The sequence below is a fragment of the Carassius carassius genome, chromosome 2, assembly GCF_963082965.1.
Source record: "Carassius carassius chromosome 2, fCarCar2.1, whole genome shotgun sequence".
Classification (NCBI taxonomy): Eukaryota; Metazoa; Chordata; class Actinopteri; order Cypriniformes; family Cyprinidae; genus Carassius; species Carassius carassius.
The window spans coordinates 50,198,185-50,221,894 of NC_081756.1; the positions used below are offsets into that span (position 1 = coordinate 50,198,185).

General features: G+C 39.7%; 1 protein-coding gene across 47 annotated transcripts in view; it reads left to right on the forward strand.

The window, feature by feature from the left end:
* The first annotated feature begins 19,436 nt into the window (after window positions 1-19,436).
* LOC132111450 (receptor-type tyrosine-protein phosphatase delta-like) overlaps window positions 19,437-23,710 on the forward strand; it is a 349,673-nt gene continuing 345,399 nt past the window's right edge. For 21 of the 47 annotated variants that reach the window (XM_059518770.1, XM_059518791.1, XM_059518931.1 and 18 more), the window contains exons 1-2: window positions 19,438-19,654; window positions 19,752-19,780. The gene's annotated coding sequence lies outside the window, so the exon portion shown is untranslated. Of the gene's footprint in view, window positions 19,655-19,751; window positions 19,781-23,710 lie in introns of all 47 variants that reach the window. The other 26 variants (XM_059518754.1, XM_059518809.1, XM_059518832.1 and 23 more) reach the window with 4 other exon arrangements.

Here is a 23,710-nt window from a genome sequence, read left to right on the forward strand (position 1 = left end):
TTTATTGGATGCCCGTGGTCTTCGGGCTCTCAGACGACACTGCATCACTCATCGGCATGATTGTGTCAATGACATTACTAAATGGGCCCAGGAATACTTTCAGAAACCACTGTCGGTAAACACAATCCGCCGTGCCATCAGCAGATGCCAACTAAAGCTCTAGCATGCAAAAAGGAAGCCATATGTGAACATGGTCCAGAAGCGCCGTCGTGTCCTGTGGGCCAAGGCTCATTTAAAATGGACTATTTCAAAGTGGAATAGTGTTTTATGGTCAGACGAGTCCAAATTTGACATTCTTGTTGGAAATCACGGACGCCGTGTCCTCCGGGCTAAAGAGGAGGGAGACCTTCCAGCATGTTATCAGCGTTCAGTTCAGAAGCCAGCATCTCTGATGGTATGGGGGTGCATAAGTGCATACGGTATGGGCAGCTTGCATGTTTTGGAAGGCTCTGTGAATGCTGAAAGGTATATAAAGGTTTTAGAGCAACATATGCTTCCCTCCAAACAACGTCTATTTCAGGGAAGGCCTTGTTTATTTCAGCAGGACAATGCAAAACCACATACTGCAGCTATAACAACAGCATGGCTTCGTCGTAGAAGAGTCCGGGTGCTAACCTGGCCTGCCTGCAGTCCAGATCTTTCACCTATAGAGAACATTTGGCACATCATTAAACGAAAAATACGTCAAAGACGACCACGAACTCTTCAGCGGCTGGAAATCTATATAAGGCAAGAATGGAACCAAATTCCAACAGCAAAACTCCAGCAACTCATAGCCTCAATGCCCAGACGTCTTCAAACTGTTTTGAAAAGAAAAGGAGATGCTACACCATGGTAAACATGCCCCGTCCCAACTATTTTGAGACCTGTAGCAGAAATCAAAATTGAAATGAGCTCATTTTGTGCATAAAATTGTAAACTTTCTCAGTTTAAACATTTGCTATGTTATCTATGTTCTATTGTGAATAAAATATTGGCTCACGTGATTTGAAAGTCTTTTAGTTTTCATTTTATTAAAATTTTAAAAACGTCCCAACTTTTCCGGAATTCGGGTTGTACAAGGAGAGGGTGACTTATGAGGACATAACCCATGTCCCAATTTTTCAAAACGCTTATAAATCATACAGAATTAGTTTTTTTTGAGAAAGTAAAAATGCACAAAGTTTCCTGTGAGGGTTAGGGTTAGGTGTAGGGTTGGTGTAGGGCCATAGAATATACAGTTTGTACAGTATAAAAACCATTACGCCTATGGGATGAACACACTTTTCACAAAAACAAATGTGTGTGTGTGTGTGTGTGCGCACGCATGCTGTCTGTCCATCCATCCTCAAAGACATACCCATTCCATCTGTTCCGCACACCTCAGAGTTTCACCTGACAGCTAATTAATAACCAGCTTATGAGCAGCGGGACAAATTTTCCAACACATGCCACCTAATGTCCGCACATCCCTCGGCCCGGTCCAGCTCACACACCCGTCCAGAGACAGAGCAAGGCCAAACCACTGGAGGCTTGTGAACGATTGCTTCTGTTAGAAACATAAGGCTCCCCGATTCTGATGACAGACCCTCGTTGAGCTGCTCTGAAGACCCAGCAGAAGTTCTGAGGAATCCAAACTCAGCAACACTGAGTCTGATTTGTGTCAAACTCTGAGAGAACAAACTTTAGAAATGTCCTCCTGTGCTCTTTGTTAAGCTGTTGGCTTCTTACTGATTAGACAAGACATCAAGGTCATTGAATATGAAATTAGTGTAAAATAATTAACATATGCATATTTCCATCCAGACGTGTGACACTGCAAGGTTCAAGGAAAGTAGATAAACAGACAGTACGTACATATCACCTGTGCTAATATTTTAAACTGCAAAACAACTGTCTAGTTTTCAAATAAAAAAAAAAGAAAAGAAAATATTGAAACATCCCTAAAGCAATGCTAAAATTTTACAGAATCTATTACATGGCTTTTGCTTTTATAGCTTATATTTTGATTCATTTTTGATGCATACTATATGCAACATTTATACTGTTTCAGTCCTCATGGCTTTTTATGCAAAAAAGTTGACTGTATTATGTTACCAAACTTACATGTGCTACACTCTACATATTTATTGGCTATTTTGTTTCCATGAATAACCTTTAACAACCATTGAACCCTTTCATTGTACAAAAAATTTGTCTTTGGACAAGGCCTAAATTATGTCAGAAAATCTGAAAAGTTGTTTCAAAGGAAGAGAAAGATTTCCATTTTTAAAGAATACAAAGAAAACTATGTATTTAGGTCAGAATAATGCTGTAACAAAGTATTTTAAAAATGAAACTCATATACCTGAGATACGTTTTCTTGTATTTCTTAATGTTACCTGAATTAATGCAAAAGTGCTCAGTTCACATTGCTTTCATATGGAAGTAAGGCTAGATTCACACTGCAGGCTGAAACGACCCAATTCCGATTTTTTTGCCCCTATGCGACCTGTATTTGATCTTTTCATGACAGTCTGAACGACACAGATCCGATCTTTTCAAATGTGACCCAGGCCACTTGGGTATGTGGTCCTGAATCCGATACGTATCCGATCTTTTGAAATGCGACCTCCGTCTGAACGGCCAGGCCACATGTATCCAACCCGTACGTCATTGATACGCTACAAACGTCATAATTCTGCATTGAAGTAGGCGGGAACAAGAAGATAAACTGATGAATTCTGTATTAGTGAAGCCACTCACATCAGTATCCCACCACTCCTGGCTGCGACTCCGCACCCACACGTTTCTCTGTACCGACGCAGCTAACACTGCTCCACAAAACGCCATGGCCAAAAACCTTGCTGTCCTTCTTTTTAATTTTCTTCTTAAAACAAGAAGATTGTAATTGTGCTGGCTCCGTTGGGAAAATAACTTTAATATTGCAAAAAGAGTTCCGCTGTTGACTACACTGTTGTTGACATCCATGTTTAACGTTAGCTACTTCCACAAACAACGAGTGACGTTGTTGATCGTTGAGTACTCTTCTGCGCATGCGGGTCACTTCTGGGTCATTTCACGTTCACACAGGAGATCACAAAAGGTCGCATTTAATTGGAAATGTGAACGGCCTTGCAAAAAAATCGATTTTTTTCAAAAATCGGAATTGAGCATTAAGCCCTGCAGTGTGAACGTAGCCTAATTGTATGAGATTATTGATGAAATGTTGGCAATAATTAGTTATTTTTTTCCAAATTCACCAGAATCTAACAGAGACAAGAGTTTTAGTAGAGATTCTGAAAATGTATCACCAGTACTGAGTGCAATACTCAAATAAAACCACCATCTGACTGTCAACAATGTGTTTTGTAATACAGTTTTTAATTGTCTTTGTGTTATTTTTGGAGTTTCCTGTTTGTGTGTGCCTGTCTGTGTGTTTGTGTGGTTTGGGGCCCCATCTGTGCTCCAGGCTGCAGTAGACAGGTGGAGGGTTACAGATTTACCTGAAGGCTCCTCTGAGGAAACACACTGCAAAGAATCATGGCAGAGGAAATTCATTGCATCAGTCTGTCCAAACTCTCAAATAAAGCTCAGAAACTGAGAGCTGAGTGACAGATAACGAGGCGTGTAGGTGTTGCAGGAAACTTGGATAAACAAAAGAAATGCAGAAAGCTCAGATTCATCTCAAAATTCACCATGATGAATTTTCAAAAGTCACAGACAGAAGGCATGAGGTCACAGGAGGTGAAGGATGGGGTCACGGGGTCAAAATAAGGGTCATCGCAATAGATGGGGGTCATAGGGTGAAGAAAGCAGAAAAGGAAGGAGGAGTCCATGGAGTTTGAAGTTTGGAGTCACAGGGATTGGTCGCAAACCAAAGTGGTAAATGTAGATGTCAAAGGTCAAAAAGAGGGGTCATGGGGGAAAGGCAGTGGTCAAAGGTCTATAAGAAGGGTCAAAGGGCAAATGCAAATAAAAATATGGATAGAGACCCATAGGATGGGGTCACAGATGAAGGGGTCACAAGGCAAAAAGAGAGTCACAGGGAAATGATAGAGTCAAAAGGAGGTGTCACAGAACAATAGATGGGGTCACAGAAAGTGAAGGATGGTGGCATTCAGTGTGAAGATTGGGGTCACAGGGCCAAGGTGGTGGTCAAATTTCAAAAAGAGGGGTCACATGGAAAAAAGAAAGAAGTGATCACAAAGCAAAAGATGGGGTCACAGATGAAGGAGAATCACAGAGGGTGAAGAGTTCTGTCAAAAGGTGGGAGGGGTCACAAGAAAAAGGGAGTGGTTTTAGGTCAAAAGGAGGCATCCCAGAGCAAAACATGGGGTCATACAGGGTGAAGGATGGGGGCACAGGGCAAAGGCAGTGTTTAAAATCAAAAGGAGTGGTCATGAAGTACATGACAGGGTCACAGAAGAAAGGTGGGGTGAAATCACAGGGACAAACAGCACAAAAATTTCCTAGAAATCTACTATCCCATAGAACAGTGTGCTTTTTGTCCATTTCAGGGCTTGGAGTTTCTACCAATGAGCTGAACTGAACCAGATGTTTGTTTAGGAAGACGTGCAAAGGTTCAGCTCCAGGGTTGAAAAACACTGGAATGGGCCTATCTGGCAGTACCAACACTGAACATTTTAGATCTCCAGAATCAACACACCTGATGCAACTCATCAATAGGGTCCTTAGTAAAGACTCCAAGACATCAAGTGGGTGTGTCAGTAAGCAAGGCATCACAAATGTGCCGTGTTGCGGGGGCCGCTCTTCTCAAAAATGACCTGGGGACCCCCCACCAATGCACATTTTGCACATCACCCTCATCATACTCACCCAATTCAAAGGGATAGTTCACCCCAAAATGAAAATTATGCAATACTCACTCTCAAGCCATCCTAGTTGTGTATGACTTTCTTCTTTCAGACGAATCCAATTGTGTAAAAATATCCACCTATAATTTTATAAACAGTAATCTCTAGCTTCCACTAAATGTCATATGCACATTCACAATAATGCCGTTCGGGAGAATGACATAGGACGTAGTTTAAGGTCCAGTGGGACACTTTTTATGATGGATGGATGCACTTTATTGGACTTCTTTTGGACGATCAAAAAATAACACCCACTCACTGCCATTATAAAGGATGGCTTGAGATTGAGTAAATCATGACGTCATTATATTTTTGAATGTACTATCCCTTTAAGTCTTGCAGTCTCTGCTAAAGAACTGGGGTCTCATTTATAAAACTCCGTAGATTTCATCCTAAAATTTTACGTAGGCACAAAAGATAGATTTTGCATACGGCCAAATGTTTTCAGATTTATAAAACCATGTGCACGCCAGAACCTGCACAAAAATCTCTTTATAAATCCCAGTCAGGGGAAGATTGTGTGTACATGCATCATCACTCGACTCCTCCCCGAAATCACCATATATGGAGTTTACAACGCCTTGTTTTACTATGCATAATCTCATCTGCATATCAATTCCATGCATATTCACATTCACATGCACGTGTTTTAGTGGAAATAGATAAACGCATATTTATTGCAGTGTATTGTCTGATTCGGCACGTTACTGACAAAGTATTGTAAAAAGGAAACATGCAAATCTTACCGTTTTCTCCTAGTTATGTCCTTCAAATATAGTGGAATTGTTCATAATGTTGTAGAGATGACTTTACACGACATTAACTCCTCTGTGCAGCTGTGGTTGTACAGTAATCCAGCAGTGTCTGCCATATAAAATTAAAGGAAGTGTGCATTATTGATCACTGTTCTCGCTAAAATATATCTCATAACGTGATCTGTATTGTAGTTTAAAGATTAATTATTTTGCACCTCAGCTCCTCGCTGTCATTAAAAAATAACGTCACATGAAAATTATGTTTATTGTTAGTGAAATTATGTAATTATTTTGTTTGTAAAATTATGTAATTTCAGTATAATCTCCTTTAATGCGAGTGGAATATTTGATGTAAATGTATATATCGACATGAAAACATGAGTTTAAAGTCGTTGTTTACTTCATTAATTTTCTCCCTCCATGAAAAAAGAGTTTGTGCGGAAGGTTTATAATGTCCGTATGGTGCGTACATATTTACGGCAAGTTTATTTTTTATAAATCTTGATATGTGCGTAAAAAAATGCGTACGCAAAAAAACACAATTTTTAATTCTACAGTGACGTACAGTGCTGTCAAGTGGTACCGGCTAAGTTAAGCATCGTCGAGCCCCACACAGCTCACACACAGTATTACATCATATAATGCTGTTAGGAGGTTCAAGGGTTGAAAAACAGACCAGAACCGGAGATGCAGTAGAGGTTGGCCTCCTGCATCTTAACTATGGGGAAAACCTGTATTTGACCCTGTGTCAGGTTGAGGGAAGAAATCCTGTTAGTCCACTGGACCTGCAAGCTACAGAAGCACACTGAGATGATAATGAGAAAGAATTGAGGTGAAGTTGGGGTGAAATTCCCATGTGCTGTCAATCTTTGGAAAGAATAGCTGCACTATTTTGTGGTCATCCATTAATTAATTGCAATACGTAATCCCTAGTTTAGCCTGGACTTTCCTATGAGTTGAATTCAGTTTCATGTCTGCTTTCTTCTTCTTCTTTTTTTTCACATTGTGCATAGGGACTATTTTTGTTGACTGTGATGCTTGCAGATCTATTCTTTGTTTCCCTAGTGTAACCAGCCTACAGTTATCCTCAGCAACATCAAGTGGCAACTCGGCAAGAACTCTGCTGCTGGAGTCATGGACTGAAGACTTGAAGGGTTTAATCTGCTTTTCTTGGTCTTATTTTGGTAATCTTTGTGTAAAAATTGTACACTTTAGCATACTTTTAAAAGAATGTGAATAATTTTGGGCATAGTTGCTTGTTAATTGAATTAAATGAAATTCGTAAAGTTTAAATGTATATACAATGCAATGGCCTTGATCCACTAAACATTGGTACACTTTGGTAAACATTGGTTTGCACATTTGTTGTAGCTGTTATAAGGTACCGTCACATTGTGAAAACTGGTTTGTTAAACATGTATGCCTCCATCTCACTAATGGTGAGTTAAATGTTAGATATTAGACATTTGGTTTACATTTGTACAGAAAGTAATTGAGAGGCTGTTGAAGACACGACAGCATTTCAAGTAAGAGAGTGAAGTGAGCAGCTAATTCCCAGGGGTGCATTCTGGGACTTCCTAGAGCATTGGAATGATCTGAGGACAGACGGGACAGTCCGAGTCATGGCCAACAGTCTGGCTGGTTTACTTACAACCGAAGAAGGGAATGAAATGCCCGAGACACTGGAAACTAGGGTGGTGCGGTGGGCTGGATTTATTGGCAGCTTTTCACAATACATAATACAATTTTATGTTTTAATCCACCTTTAGTCCTCCATCTAAACCAGCAAGTGTCTGTACATGGTACATCTTTGAGTGAGGTACAGAATATAGGGCCTGAAGCTCATTTTCAGGAAAAGGAGCTGATTATGATGATTGTGAACCTCAGGAGGTCAACGAAATATTTTATGACCTTTTATATTTTAATTATTGTAAGAGGTTAGGGTTGTTTTTTTGTTTTTGTTTTTTAACTACTGTTTTGATTGTAAGTTGACAACCATGACTTGTATGGTCATTTCCTGGTCATCAGTGGATGTTCATGTTAGAACTGAATTAAATGGCTTGCTCCTCTTCTGGTACACATTTGATTTTCTACAGACCATCAACCAGATAACAAATTTAGGCACTTGCATTCAGCTTTTGCGAAGAAGAAAACTGTACTTGCTCATAATATTAAGATTAATGAAATAAAAGGCGTCTTAAACGGTTAGTCCAGCCGAAAATGAAAATTATGTCATTAATGACTCACCCTCAAGTCATTCCAAACCCATAAGACCCGTAATGTCCATGTCCAGAAAGGTACGAAAAACATCATCAAAGTAGTCCATGTGACATTAGAGGGTCAGTGAGAATTTGTTGAAGCATCGAAAATACATTTTGGTCCAAAAAAATATGACTTTATTCAGCATCGTCTCTTCCATGCTGAATAAAGTAGTAGTTTTTGCTATTTTTGGACCAAAATGTATTTCCGATGCTTCAAAATATTCTAACTGACCCTATGATGTCACATGGACTACTTTGATGATGTTTTTCTTACCTTTCTGGACATGGACAGTAGACCGTACACACAGCTTCAATGGAGGGACTGAGAGCTCTCGGACTAAATCTAAAATATCTTAAACTGTGTTCAGAAGATGAACGGAGGTCTCACGGGTTTGGAACGGCATGAGGGTGAGTTATTAATGACATAATTTTAATCTTTGGCTGAACTAACCCTTTAAGTGACTTAAAGAGAGACACTTTCATCACTGTGTTTCTAAACACACTTAAGTACACTTTAAAAAAGTGCTCTGTGGTGTCAAATACATATTTCTTATTTTTTAAAATCAATGTTTTAATCTTTTCTGTAGGTTTAAAGAAGTACACTTATTTTGTGCATTTAACAAATCAAAACAGTATGTTAATATATTTTAAATGCATTACATTTAAGAAATTATGTTAAATTATATTTGAGGTTAATCAAAAATGCTCATCAGTACATTCAGCAGTACTTCAACCATATTTCAAGGAAATTATAACTATTATTATGAAATTACGAAATGGTATATAATGATTTCCAAAAATACTTAAAAGGAGCAGCTTAGAAAATGTTGATTGTGAACCTCAGGAGGTCAACTAAATAGTTTTAACTTTTATACTTAACATTTGTTCAGAGTATTTTTTTTAACTACAGTTTGACAACCTTGACTTTCATGATTTTCACATTTTCAGGGTAACAGGGCTAAGATATCACTCAGAAGATGTCTGTCTGACATCAGAGAACATACAGACAAAACACTGTACGTCTAAAACAAACTTAAGACAGAGAGGTATTTCCTAGAGAGCAGCGCTAACCACACAAGCCAAAGAGAGATTTCTGATTGAACCACTGATCAACATTATATTTTCAGTGAACGCACCATGCTGGCTGATCTTCACGGTATAATCGCTATAAGTTTATCCAGTATATCTGATCTAACATCTGAGAGGAAATCCTGAAAATCCCTCAGCTTTTATTCATTCCATTGTTGATTATTTATCGGTGAGTGAATTGTGCTTTGCTTGCCTCAGATTCCACCCATATTTTATAATATCTCTGCTCAGATATGCATATGATATGTAAAATCAGAGCAATGGGTTAGGAAGCCAAGAGAAAGAGCGTGAGGGCGTCTGGGATAGAGCAGGAGAAGGCTGGGAATATAAATGTTTATTTGTGAAGCGCTCAGCATGTGAAGCCTCCACAATTAAGACTGTGTGGAAGCTGCTAGAATCCTGATGGCGCTTCAGAGCGCAGGTGTTTGTTCAGTATTCACAGAACGCTGCCACAGAAAGAGACAGACTTCTAAGCATCAAGTCATTTGAAATTTTAATTGGCAAGTGACTAATGGTTGCTAGACAAACTTCACAGAATGTCATTTAACAATGTGGATATTTTCAGATGCAGAGTGCATCGGCAACAGATCAGGTGTTTGCTGGATACTGCTGTTACCTCAGGGATCAAAACTTTGTCAGTGAAGTAAGGCAGAGTGTTTTCCCAATGGTTTGACTGAAATGACTTGCTCCTCTTCTGATACACATTTGCTTTTCACTGCTTTTCGCTTCTGTCACTTAAACAGCACAGACTTCAGTGTTCACCATTCAGCCCTTTTGAAAAAAAAGTGTTCTTGATTGTAATAAATGTGCACTTGTGATGTAATTCCAATCTTAAAAGTATGCATATACATATATAATCTTAAAAGTATAAAAAAAAGTCAAAGGGGACCAATACTGTCCCTTTAAGCGGCCTTTTATTTCAGTGATATTCAATAACATAAAAGGCAACTTAAGTAATTGAAAGAGAGACACTTTCATGCCTTTTTCTAAACACACTTAAGTACACTTTTAAAAAGTGGCCTTTGTAATAATGTCCAATGAAAAGTTTGACTTAAAACTACATTTCATATAATGTTTTAATAATATTTGATTGTGTTTAAATGAGTACCCTTTTTTTGATGTTGACTAACATACTTAAACATGATTTTAATTCTACATTTAAAATTTATATATTAATATGTATTAGACTGCACAAAATGTACAAATGTGTCTAAATATATAACATACAAGTTTCAATGACATTAAAGCGGTCAAAAACAACATTATTTTGGTGTATTTGGTGAAATTAAAAATGTTTTTCGGTTTTACAACACATTATTTTCCACAAACTGTAGAATTTTTGTTTCTCATATATGCCCCGCCTTCCTGAAATGTCAATGTCAATGTCACCTTTATTTATATAGCGCTTTAAACAAAATACATTGCGTCAAAGCAACTGAACAACATTCATTAGGAAAACAGTGTCAATAATGCAAAGATGATAGTTAAAGGCAGTTCATCATTGGATTCAGTTATGTCATCTCTGTTCAGTTAAATAGTGTCTGTCCATTTATTTGCAATCAAGTCAACGATATCGCTGTAGATGAAGTGTCCCCAACTAAGCAAGCCAGAGGCGACAGCGGCAAGGAACCGAAACTCCATCGGTGACAGAATGGAGAAAAAAACCTTGGGAGAAACCAGGCTCAGTTGGGGGGCCAGTTCTCCTCTGACCAGACAAAACCAGTAGTTCAATTCCAGGCTGCAGCAAAGTCAGATTGTGCAGAAGAATCATCTGTTTCCTGTGGTCTTGTCCTGGTGCTCCTCTGAGACAAGGTCTTTACAGGGGATCTGTATCTGGGGCTCTAGTTGTCCTGGTCTCCGCTGTCTTTCAGGGATGTAGAGGTCCTTTCTAGGTGCTGATCCAGCATCTGGTCTGGATACGTACTGGATCCGGGTGACTGCAGTGACCCTCTGATCTGGACACAGACTGGATCTGGTGGCCACGGTGACCTCGGAACAAGAGAGAAACAGACAAATATTAGCGTAGATGCCATTCTTCTAATGATGTAGCAAGTACATAGGTTGTTATGGGAAGTGTTTCCGGTTCCGGTTTACCTAATTAATGCAGCCTAAAAATCCTTTAACGGATTTGGATAATAAAAGCATATTAGTATGTTATGTGTTTGCCAGGTTAAAGAGATGGGTCTTTAATCTAGATTTAAACTGCAAGAGTGTGTCTGCCTCCCGAGCAATGTTAGGTAGGTTATTCCAGAGTTTGGGCGCCAAATAGGAAAAGGATCTGCCGCCTGCAGTTGATTTTGATATTCTAGGTATTATCAAATTGCCTGAGTTTTGAGAACGTAGCGGACGTAGAGGATTATAATGTAAAAGGAGCTCATTCAAATACTGAGGTGCTAAACCATTCAGGGCTTTATAAGTAATAAGCAATATTTTAAAATCTATGCGATGCTTGATAGGGAGCCAGTGCAGTGTTGACAGGACCGGGCTAATATGGTCATACTTCCTGGTTCTAGTAAGAACTCTTGCTGCTGCATTTTGGACTAGCTGTAGTTTGTTTACTAAGCGTGCAGAACAACCACCCAATAAAGCATTACAATAATCTAACCTTGAGGTCATAAATGCATGGATTAACATTTCTGCATTTGACATTGAGAGCATAGGCCGTAATTTAGATATATTTTTGAGATGGAAAAATGCAGTTTTACAAATGCTAGAAACGTGGCTTTCTAAGGAAAGATTGCGATCAAGTAGCACACCTAGGTTCCTAACTGATGACGAAGAATTGACAGAGCAACCATCAAGTCTTAGACAGTGTTCTAGGTTATTACAAGCAGAGTTTTTAGGTCCTATAATTAACACCTCTGTTTTTTCAGAATTTAGCAGTAAGAAATTACTCGTCATCCAGTTTTTTATATCGACTATGCAATCCATTAGTTTTTCAAATTGGTGTGTTTCACCGGGCTGCGAAGAAATATAGAGCTGAGTATCATCAGCATAACAGTGAAAGCTAACACCATGTTTCCTGATGATATCTCCCAAGGGTAACATATAAAGCGTGAAGAGTAGCGGCCCTAGTACTGAGCCTTGAGGTACTCCATACTGCACTTGTGATCGATAGGATACATCTTCATTCACTGCTACGAACTGATGGCGGTCATATAAGTACGATTTAAACCATGCTAATGCACTTCCACTGATGCCAACAAAGTATTCAAGTCTATGCAAAAGAATGTTGTGGTCAATTGTGTCAAACGCAGCACTAAGATCCAATAAAACTAATAGAGAGATACACCCACGATCAGATGATAAGAGCAGATCATTTGTAACTCTAAGAAGAGCAGTCTCAGTACTATGATACGGTCTAAATCCTGACTGGAAATCCTCACATATACCATTTTTCTCTAAGAAGGAATATAATTGTGTGGATACCACCTTTTCTAGTATCTTGGACAGAAAAGGGAGATTCGAGATTGGTCTATAATTAACTAGTTCTTTGGGGTCAAGTTGTGGTTTTTTGATGAGAGGCTTAATAACAGCCAGTTTGAAGGTTTTGGGGACATGTCCTAATGACAATGAGGAATTAATAATAGTCAGAAGAGGATCTATGACTTCTGGAAGCACCTCTTTCAGGAGCTTAGATGGTATAGGGTCTAACATACATGTTGTTGGTTTAGATGATTTAACAAGTTTATACAATTCTTCCTCTCCTATGGTAGAGAATGAGTGGAACTGTTCCTCAGGGGGTCTATAGTGCACTGTCTGATGTGATACTGTAGCTGACGGCTGAATGGTTGCAATTTTATCTCTAATAGTATCGATTTTAGAAGTAAAGTAGTTCATAAACTCATTACTGCTGTGGTATTGGGAAATGTCAACACTTGTTGAGGCTTTATTTTTCGTTAATTTAGCCACTGTATTGAATAAATACCTGGGGTTATGTTTGTTTTCTTCTAAAAGAGAAGAAAAGTAATCGGATCTAGCAGTTTTTAATGCTTTTCTGTAGGATATGTTACTTTCCCGCCAAGCAATACGAAATACCTCTAGTTTTGTTTTCCTCCAGCTGCGCTCCATTTTTCGGGCTGCTCTCTTTAGGGTGCGAGTATGCTCATTATACCATGGTGTCAAACTGTTTTCCTTAACCTTCCTTAAGCGTAAAGGAGCAACTTTATTTAAAGTGCTAGAAAAGAGAGAGTCCATAGTTTCTGTTACATCATCAAGTTGTTCTGAGGTTTTGGATATGCTAAGGAATTTGGATACATCAGGAAGATAACTTAAAAAGCAGTCTTTTGTGTTAGAAATGATGGTTCTTCCATACTTGTAACAAGAAGTAGAATTTACAATTTTGGCTATATGAATTTTGCAAAGAACTAAATAATGATCTGAGATATCATCACTTGGCTGAATAATTTCAACACCATCAACATCAATTCCATGTGACAGTATTAAATCTAGAGTATGATTTCGACAATGAGTAGGTCCTGAAACGTGTTGTCTAACACCAATAGAGTTCAGAATGTCTATAAATGCTGATCCCAATGCATCGTTTTCATTATCAACATGGATATTAAAATCACCAACTATTAAAACTTTATCTGCAGCCAGAACTAACTCAGATGTAAAATCACCAAACTCTTTAATAAAGTCTGTATGGTGCCCTGGTGGCCTGTATACAGTAGCCAGTACAAACATAACAGGGGATTTATCATTAACATTTGTTTCTTTGGATAATGTTATATGAAGTACCATTACTTCAAACGAGTTATACTTGTAGCCTGCCCTCTGAGAAATCCTGAAAACGTTGTTATAAATTGAAGCAACACCTCCACCTTTGCCTTTTAGACGTGGCTCATGTTTATAACAGTAATCTTGGGGGGTGGACTCATTTAAAATAATGTAATCATCAGGTTTTAGCCAGGTTTCTGTCAAACAGAGTACATCTATATTATGATCAGTGATCATATTATTTACAAAAAGTGTTTTCGTAGAAAGGGATCTGATATTCAATAAGCCAAGCTTTATCATTTGTTTATCCATATTGCTTCTGTTTTTTATTTGTTGAACCTCAATTAAATTGTTAATCTTAACCTGGTTTGGACGTTTTTTGTTTTTTCTAGTTCGGGGAACAGACACAGTCTCTATAGTGTGATATCTAGGTGAAAAAGTCTCTATGTGCTGAGAATTAACTGACCTCTGTGACGGGAGGCAGCTAGCAGACGGTCGGTTTAGCCAGTCTGTCTGCTTCCTGACCTGGGCCCCAGTTAGTCAAGTATAAACACTAAGACTATTTGCCATATTTCTAGAGAGAAGAGTGGCGCCACCCCAGGAGGGATGAAGACCATCTCTTTTAAACAGGTCAGGTCTGCCCCAAAAGCTCGTCCAATTGTCTATGAAACCTATGTTATTCTGTGGGCACCACTTAGACATCCAGCCATTGAGTGATGACAATCTGCTATGCATCTCATCACCACGGTAAGCAGGGAGGGGACCAGAGCATATTACAGTGTCTGACATCGTGCGTGCAAGTTCACACACCTCTTTAATGTTATTTTTAGTGATCTCCGACTGGCGAAGTCGAACATCATTAGCGCCGGCATGAATAACAATCTTACTGTATTTACGTTTAGCATTAGCCAGCACTTTTAAATTTGCCAAGATGTCAGGCGCTCTGGCTCCCGGTAAACATTTGACTATGGTGGCTGGTGTCTCTATATTCACGTTCCGTACAATAGAATCACCAATAACTAGAGCACTTTCATCAGGTTTCTCAGTGGGTGCATCACTGAGTGGGGAGAACCTGTTTAATGTTTTGATCGGAACAGAAGAGCGGTGTTTTGACCCACGACTACGCTGCCTCACTGTCACCCAGTTGCCCTGCTGCAGGGGCTCTGTTTCTGGAACCGAACAATGTACAGGAATCCCTGAGCTAGACGCATCCAAAGCCGTATCTAGAGCCCTAACATTTTTACTATCCTCAATTAAAGTTTGGATGCGTGTCTCTAATTCTGAAATCTTCTCTGTCAGCCTAACTATTTCCCTGCATTTATCACATGTGAATCCCTCATCAGCGACAGAGATAGATAAACTGTACATGTGGCAAGAGGTGCAAGTAACAATGATAGGAGAAGCCATTACTCACCGTGCTTGATGAAAATTCTTACTGCGGTTGTTTGATGAACTTGTGAAAAACTGGAGCGAGGGAGAGGAGAAAAGAAAATAGCGATAGGTTCGAATGAAGACGCTAATGACAAGCTAACGAATGCTAACGCTTTGCAGGTGTACTGCACTCACGGAAATAAAATAAAAGTGAACGATCAAAGTTAATCTGATCTATATTATGATCAGTGATCATATTATTTACAAAAAGTGTTTTCGTAGAAAGGGATCTGATATTCAATAAGCCAAGCTTTATCATTTGTTTATCCATATTGCTTCTGTTTTTTATTTGTTGAACCTCAATTAAATTGTTAATCTTAACCTGGTTTGGACGTTTTTTGTTTTTTCTAGTTCGGGGAACAGACACAGTCTCTATAGTGTGATATCTAGGTGAAAAAGTCTCTATGTGCTGAGAATTAACTGACCTCTGTGACGGGAGGCAGCTAGCAGACGGTCGGTTTAGCCAGTCTGTCTGCTTCCTGACCTGGGCCCCAGTTAGTCAAGTATAAACACTAAGACTATTTGCCATATTTCTAGAGAGAAGAGTGGCGCCACCCCAGGAGGGATGAAGACCATCTCTTTTAAACAGGTCAGGTCTGCCCCAAAAGCTCGTCCAATTGTCTATGAAACCTATGTTATTCTGTGGGCACCACTTAGACATCCAGCCATTGAGTGATGACAATCTGCTATGCATCTCATCACCACGGTAAGCAGGGAGGGGACCAGAGCATATTACAGTGTCTGACATCGTGCGTGCAAGTTCACACACCTCTTTAATGTTATTTTTAGTGATCTCCGACTGGCGAAGTCGAACATCATTAGCGCCGGCATGAATAACAATCTTACTGTATTTACGTTTAGCATTAGCCAGCACTTTTAAATTTGCCAAGATGTCAGGCGCTCTGGCTCCCGGTAAACATTTGACTATGGTGGCTGGTGTCTCTATATTCACGTTCCGTACAATAGAATCACCAATAACTAGAGCACTTTCATCAGGTTTCTCAGTGGGTGCATCACTGAGTGGGGAGAACCTGTTTAATGTTTTGATCGGAACAGAAGAGCGGTGTTTTGACCCACGACTACGCTGCCTCACTGTCACCCAGTTGCCCTGCTGCAGGGGCTCTGTTTCTGGAACCGAACAATGTACAGGAATCCCTGAGCTAGACGCATCCAAAGCCGTATCTAGAGCCCTAACATTTTTACTATCCTCAATTAAAGTTTGGATGCGTGTCTCTAATTCTGAAATCTTCTCTGTCAGCCTAACTATTTCCCTGCATTTATCACATGTGAATCCCTCATCAGCGACAGAGATAGATAAACTGTACATGTGGCAAGAGGTGCAAGTAACAATGATAGGAGAAGCCATTACTCACCGTGCTTGATGAAAATTCTTACTGCGGTTGTTTGATGAACTTGTGAAAAACTGGAGCGAGGGAGAGGAGAAAAGAAAATAGCGATAGGTTCGAATGAAGACGCTAATGACAAGCTAACGAATGCTAACGCTTTGCAGGTGTACTGCACTCACGGAAATAAAATAAAAGTGAACGATCAAAGTTAATCTGATAAGATTGATCGATAATATCAGAAATATGGTGTCGATAAAATAAATGCGTCGATTTTTACAAAGCTCTTCGTTCGGAAAAGCGAGGTGTGCTCTGATTGGCCAGCTATCCAGTGTGTTGTGATTGGCTGATTGCCTCGAGCGTGTCACGAAAATGTTAAGCCCCTTAACATACTGTGATACATGTGTCCTGGTGCGACAAGACAAAAACCAGTAAAACCCATTACAAACGATGCTTTTGTTGCATCCAGTGTGGACATAATTACGGATTTTTCATGCGTTGTGTAGTGTATCGCACCGCATAAATATAAAATCATGTCTGCATTTGTGATTGGAGAAATGACAAACGACAAGCGCTACTCTACTGTACACTGCTCAAAACTCACGTCTGAATCATCAGTCGCAAATTCTTTAAATATGAAAACATACTTACAGACTGTGAGTCAGAAGCACAGTTGGAAAGTTCCTCTTTTTTGAAAGACCAAACAAAGAAGCTTCTCTTTCACAATGAAACACACAGTGCCTTCACATAATGGCGCCGGAGGCAACAGCGAGAATAAAAGTTACGCCTTCTTTCTTTACGTGATTATTTGGGCAGCGTTATGCAAATCTTCCCATACAGTGACGTATGACGTAGACATGTGGGACGTGTTAGAACGAGGTGTTTAAGGAGGCCGTGGTTGACTTTGATAAAGAATATCTCCTTGGACTTGAGACTTTAGTCTTTGAAACTTTACAGATCTTCTTTATGCACCAAGAGCTTGCAACACTCCAGAGAGAAAGGGAAAAAAAATAATTTCATCATATGACCCCTTTTAAGTATATTTGAGTTGATCATAAGGGCTTGTCGTTACATTCAGCAGTACTTTAACCATATTTCAAAGACAATAGAAGTAATTATAAAATTACATATAAAGATGTACTCACGTCCTACTTAAGAGGATCAAAAACACTCTAAAGTTCAGCAAATTGCACTTAGCTAATATAAATGCAATTAACATGCACTTAAATGTCCAGAAACATTACATTCAGATCACACTATTAATAGTATATTCTGTTAAAGAACATCATTTCCTTAAGAATTCTTTTAAAATATGCTAAAGTTTGCATCTTTTACCACACATTCTTCATCATGTTTCAGGCTGAAAAAAAGTGATGTTGAGGAAGTTCAGTGGCTTGTAAAAAGGGTTTCATGTTAACTTTAACCTGTTGTCTAGTCTAGTAGCTGATAGTCAGTGATTATAAATGACACACATGTTTGCATAAAGGAATAGTGTTGAATCCAGACACTGTTACTGTGCCTCGGCTTCTCGTTAACATGCTGAGATGCTGCGAGCCACTCGATTTAGACCAGTTACAATTTTAACGCAAATAATACGCCAGGATGATGCTAAAGGAGTGAGAAAGCCAGCAGGGGTTTATTAACTTGGTGCAGTTGAATATTTCCCTTCTTATATGTGACCCAGATTCAAGGCACAATGATCGAGGCGTCGACGGCTCATGACGGAGCAGTGCGGGTCTGAGTCCAGATGAAGAGCTGTTTGTTCAGGAGCTGCTGAGGCCAAACACAGCCTGACTTCAGCATACCAGACATTTCCCAAGCTCTTTCTAAATTTACACCGGCCCTTGCAGCCCTGTGTTTCAGTTGTAGAGCAGCCAATAAAGGCAAACAAGCCGCGCCGGAATCAGATGTTCACTTCCTGGACTTGCATTCAATTCAAACTCTTTGTCCTGGCCCTTAAAAAAATTAAAATAATTGGCTCTGACTCACATTTAAACACAATATAATGCACACGTCAACAGTAAAATGAGCGGTGTATCTCTCTGTTTGACATTATTCTGCTCTTTTCAGAAGCTAATGGTAAGTGAGGTATAAGGCTGTTCTGCAGGTGTGTGAGGTGAAAACTGCCTCTTCGTGGTTTTCTATTTTAGACCCTGCTGAATCTCCAGCTCGTCTGTGACGTCACAATCACAGCTCTGCGCCTCTGAGCGCGCTTCACACCGCTGACGGGTTACTCAGTAAAGATAAAAATGGTTCATGTCTGTAACATCATATGAATACAATCACACTTTGGGTAGGGTTCTCATATCTTACAAGGAATGTTCTGGCAGTTCTCTAAAAGAGCAACTTAATAGCAGAAAAAAAAAAACATTATTTATAGGGTACGTTATTCATGGAACTTTTTTTTCTGAAACACTGTATTTGGACGTTCTTCTAATTATAATAATAATAATAATTATTATTATTTTTTAAATGTTACTTATTGTCTCGTTACAGTTTGTATAACCAAGAAAAAAAACAAAAAAAAAAACGTTTTAAACCATTTCACATTAAACAACAACATAAATTACATTTTAACGGGAACTTTAGCAACATATTCTTAGAACATATTTTTGTAAGTGTTCCTCCAGCGAACTTGAAGCATTCTATAAATGTTACTTTTTTATACTTGTTTCAGAACGTTGAGCAGTAACAATTATTCTTTTTTTAATCAGAAGGTTCTGTCAGTCTTTGTTCTTTTAGCTGGAGCTCTTAAATAAACAGAGCTGATTTCGCGTCTGTTTTTTTTTTTTTTAATTATTTTAACATATTTATTACTCCGTCGATATGAGGCATTTACTCGCAGCTGACGAGATGATATTTAATATTATTATGATCCATATACGACTCGTACGCAGCGCGTTTCTCCGGCCATCCGGCGGCGCGAGGCGGAACTGCAGGCGCGCGCGTCAGTCTCGCACACACACGCGCGCGCACACACACACACACACACACACACACAGAGTCAGGTATCTCCTCTCCGCGTGCGCGTGTTTCTCTGTGATGCTCGCGGGCGTCGGACGCGCGGATGATCGCGGCTGATTGTCAGTGTGTGGAATAAGACGCTCTTCATCCTCATCCTCATCTTCATCCTCCTCATCACGGCTGTTTCTGGCTGGAGTGACAGAAAGACATAAAACCTTCCTCCGGATCCTCAGCGCTCCTCTGAAGGCTTTTGGGTGAGTCTTCATCATGCTCTTGATCTTCTTCAGCATCTTCATCCTCCTCATCTTCCTCGTACTCTACTGAAGATTGTGTTTCTCTCGTGTGTTTCAGTTTCTGCTTTGTGATCTTCAGCGTTTGGAGTAAGTACAGATACTTTCACTCTCTGTAAGTGTGTGTGTGATCGGGACATGTGTGCAGAAACTGTGTGTGTGTGTGTGTGAGAGAGAGAGAGCGAGAGCGAGAGAGAGAGAGATGAGCTCAGACTCGTGAGTGTCGTTCTGTCAGGAGTGTGTAAATGTGTGTGTGAACCGGACATGTGTGTGTGTGTGTGTGTGTGTGTTTCAGGTTTGTTGTTGTTGTGGGATTTCTGGGACTCTTATGATGATGATAAAAATGTCAGAAAAGCTGTAGTGAGACACAAATCAGCCGCTGTGAGAGTGAGATGAGCACAAGCTTACATCTGTGATTCTGTGAGGAGTGTGTGTGTGTGTGTGTTCTGGGTCAGTGGTGCTGTTTCAGTTGGTCATGGGATTTCTGGGTCTCTAATGATGATGATGATGATGATGGTGAAAAATGTCTGATCAGGCAGAAAAGCTTTGGTGGGACACAAACTCCAGTCCCTGGTCCAAGTGTGTGTGTGTGTGTGTGTGTGTGTGTGTGCCATAATTTGGGACAATTGAGATAAATCTGTCAGAACCAGAGACATTCCCATGTGGATGATCATCCAATCTAAAAATGCATGACTTTTATTTAGTTCCAGTTTGTAGCAGAAATCATTCCGATCTTTGTTCAAATGGCCAGAGGATTGATGAAATGTGCTGATGTGTGTGTGTTTGTGCTCATCCTGAACTCTTGAGTTTTTTTGCTGATCTCAGTCGAATCTCTCGCTGTTCTCGTCAGTGTCCCGTGTGCTCTGTGATGGGAATTCATTATTTCTGTTCACATTAATGACTCTTAATTAAAGACAGCTGCTGCTCCACAGCTTCATCATCATCACTTTATTTTCTCATCATTTTCCAGTCGTTTTGAGCGTCTCTGTCTGTCTGTACTGTAGTCGATCCGTTCTCTCCAGGGCTCTGGTGATGCTTTTCTCTATCAGTAAAGCAGCGGCTTACAGAACAGTGGGATTTGGGACTGTGTGTGTGTGTGTGTGTGTGTGTGTGTGCTCGTGGAGGGGATAAGGCATGTTCTCCTCCTGGATAACGCCCACAGCTCTCTGCTCGGAGCACTGGGCTGTTTAAAGCTTGAAGCGGAAAGATAAAAACTCAAATAGAAAATGTTTTTGGGGGAGAGCTGCTAACGGCTCAGATGTTCATGCAAACGGTGAGAAGGTTGATGCTTCTTTGACTGAGTCTGAGATGTGCAGCGTTTCTGAAAGTCTCGGCTCAATCTGCTAACATCTCTTAAATGTGTTTAATAACACTGCGGTGAAATGAAGGCATTTGTGTTTGTGCTCAATTTATTCTGACCATTAAAATGCCACAGTCTGAATATTTCACAGTGTGTGTGTGTGTGTGTTTTACATTTTGTGAAGTTATGTCATTCTGTTTAGCAGCCTGTCTCTCTTTCACCCGCACAAACAGGCACACACACACACACACACACACAGGCACACACACACACACACACACACACACACACACACACACACACACACACACACACACACACACACACACACACACACAGTTTATATTAGGATGTAGTGTCAGGTGATTTGATCTGCTTGCTGTTTGATGTTTTTTAAGGAGATTCACTTCCATCATAATAATAATATGTATGCGTGTGTTTCTGTGTCTCTGTGGAGTGTAAATGAGCAGCTGATATGAAATATTTGAGTATCGGACACACTGGTGTGACATCTAAACTAAACGCCACCTAAAACTATTTGTAACAGCATTTTTTTTTCTTTTTTTAATGATTTTTCATATAGTGATTAGTAAATGACTGAGTTAATTATTTGTACTTCTAATTTTATTTGTTCACACATGGGAAAAAAATCTTTAAATCTTTAAAACAAAACATAAATCTATCTATCTATCTATCTATCTATCTATCTATCTATCTATCTATCTATCTGTCTGTCTGTCTGTCTGTCTGTCTGTCTGTCTGTCTGTCTGTCTATCTATCTATCTATCTATCTGTCTATCTATGTCTGATGAGTTCATAGAAAGAATACATAATTCATTGAAATGACATAATGAAAACACAAATTAAAAATGCTAAGATTATCTTTAGATTTTCACCTCAAAACCAAATATATAAAAACAATTTTACACAGTATATGTTAGATGTTAGATTTATGAAAAATAATTATTGTGACATAACGAAATCACTTAACAGACAATGGTTTTTAGAAGTCATTAACATATTGTTAGTTTTTTGAAAGCATGATTGTTTTTATTTATTTATTTAAAATTGCATTTTTCAGTTAAAAATAATAATAAGATAATAATTATAAAATAGAAAAAAAAGGTATCTTGCATTGTGTTGGGAATTTAATGAAGTTCAAAATGTAGTGCTGTCGCTCCTCATGATTAGAAGCGTAAGCAGCAGTGATTCCTCGACCGCCCATCTCTATTCCCAGCTACAGTAACACATTCTGTCCACTTCTGCAGTCTGGGGGTTTTGTTCAGAGCTTGAGGCGAATCATGGGACTCAGCCCCTCCTTCAAGAACAGCAAGCTACATTTGTCAGGACAGGATGAGCAGATGAACTTGTGAAACAAGCAATGGGTTACTTGCTTCCGACGTCACCTGATTACGTCATGTTTGTCATCCCAACCCTGCTGATCTATCTCTTAAATCATGAGCATTATTATTAGTGCTGATTTTGAGTTCTTTTCTTATCGTTAATGCTGTTTTTTCTTGTTGGTTTTCACTGTCAGCAGCTAAGCTGCATCTGCTGTTGCGGTATGAACGTACTGTTATTTGTCATGCTAATAAAGCACATTAAAACTGAAACGGAGGGGAGGGGCATGGAGGTGGACGGCAGGCTGGTCTCACTGTGTGATCCACCATCTGCTGTCCTCAACTCGACTTGCAGAGTGAAATAATGAGGAATGAGCGATAGAATAAAACAAGGATGAACAACAAGGAAATCAGAAAGTGTATGAGGACGGCAGGGGCAGATAGTCATGTTTCCGATCACCTGCTCCACCTTTTGAGACTAATTAAACCCAACTGCTACATGTCTCTCTCTCTTTTTGTGTCTCTCTGACACGCCAACATCCTGTCCATATGTTCTCTACACCCCACACACGCTACCCAGCTGAGATAACTCCACCCACTAGGTAAGATGACTCCGCCCATCCGATGATATAACTCCACACTGAGAGATGACTCAGACGCATTGGAGTGAGCTAATCCTGGCCAACTCTTACTCACTAGAGTGCAAGAACTAGAGCTCAATGGGTTGTGTGATTATTTGTCACAGTTTGACACTATGGACAAGTTTGAGGAAACACACATGATGATTAGGTGTCATGAAGACCAGATCCTATTAGCTTTATTCATGAGTATCCTCTGGCACTGGTGCCCTCAGCAGTCCTCTTCTCACTATGGAGGAAACAGACAGTAGAAGGTATGAAGAGACATAGGTGGAGAGATAGAGGGCTGCACTCAGGATAGGCCCTGTATCCAGACAGATACAGATATTAGGCAGAAATGGGAGACATTGAGGATGGATCAACCCATGGCTCTTCATTTCAGCAAAACAGTGTGAGAGACACTGCCAATGTCAATTAGTCTGGACACCTGTCTCCTCCACAGCCTTTAACTCCGGAGGGTCTAGGTCAGACCCAGCTTGTTCACCGACTTGTTCATTTGATCTTTACCACACAGGTGCATTCCCAATATGAAGGATGTCTGAAGTTGTAGATATCAAATTGTAATCTTACAATATCCCATTTTGGCTAGGGTAAAGTTAGTTAGTGTGCTGGTTGTCCAAGCTAATGTGGTCGAGCAGTGACTCAAGAGTACTGATATTTATCCCAGCAGCGTAACATTTCACTGGTGGTATATCTCCACTTTGTTGGTGGTGTGAAGTGGAAGTTGTTGTTGTAGTCGGTG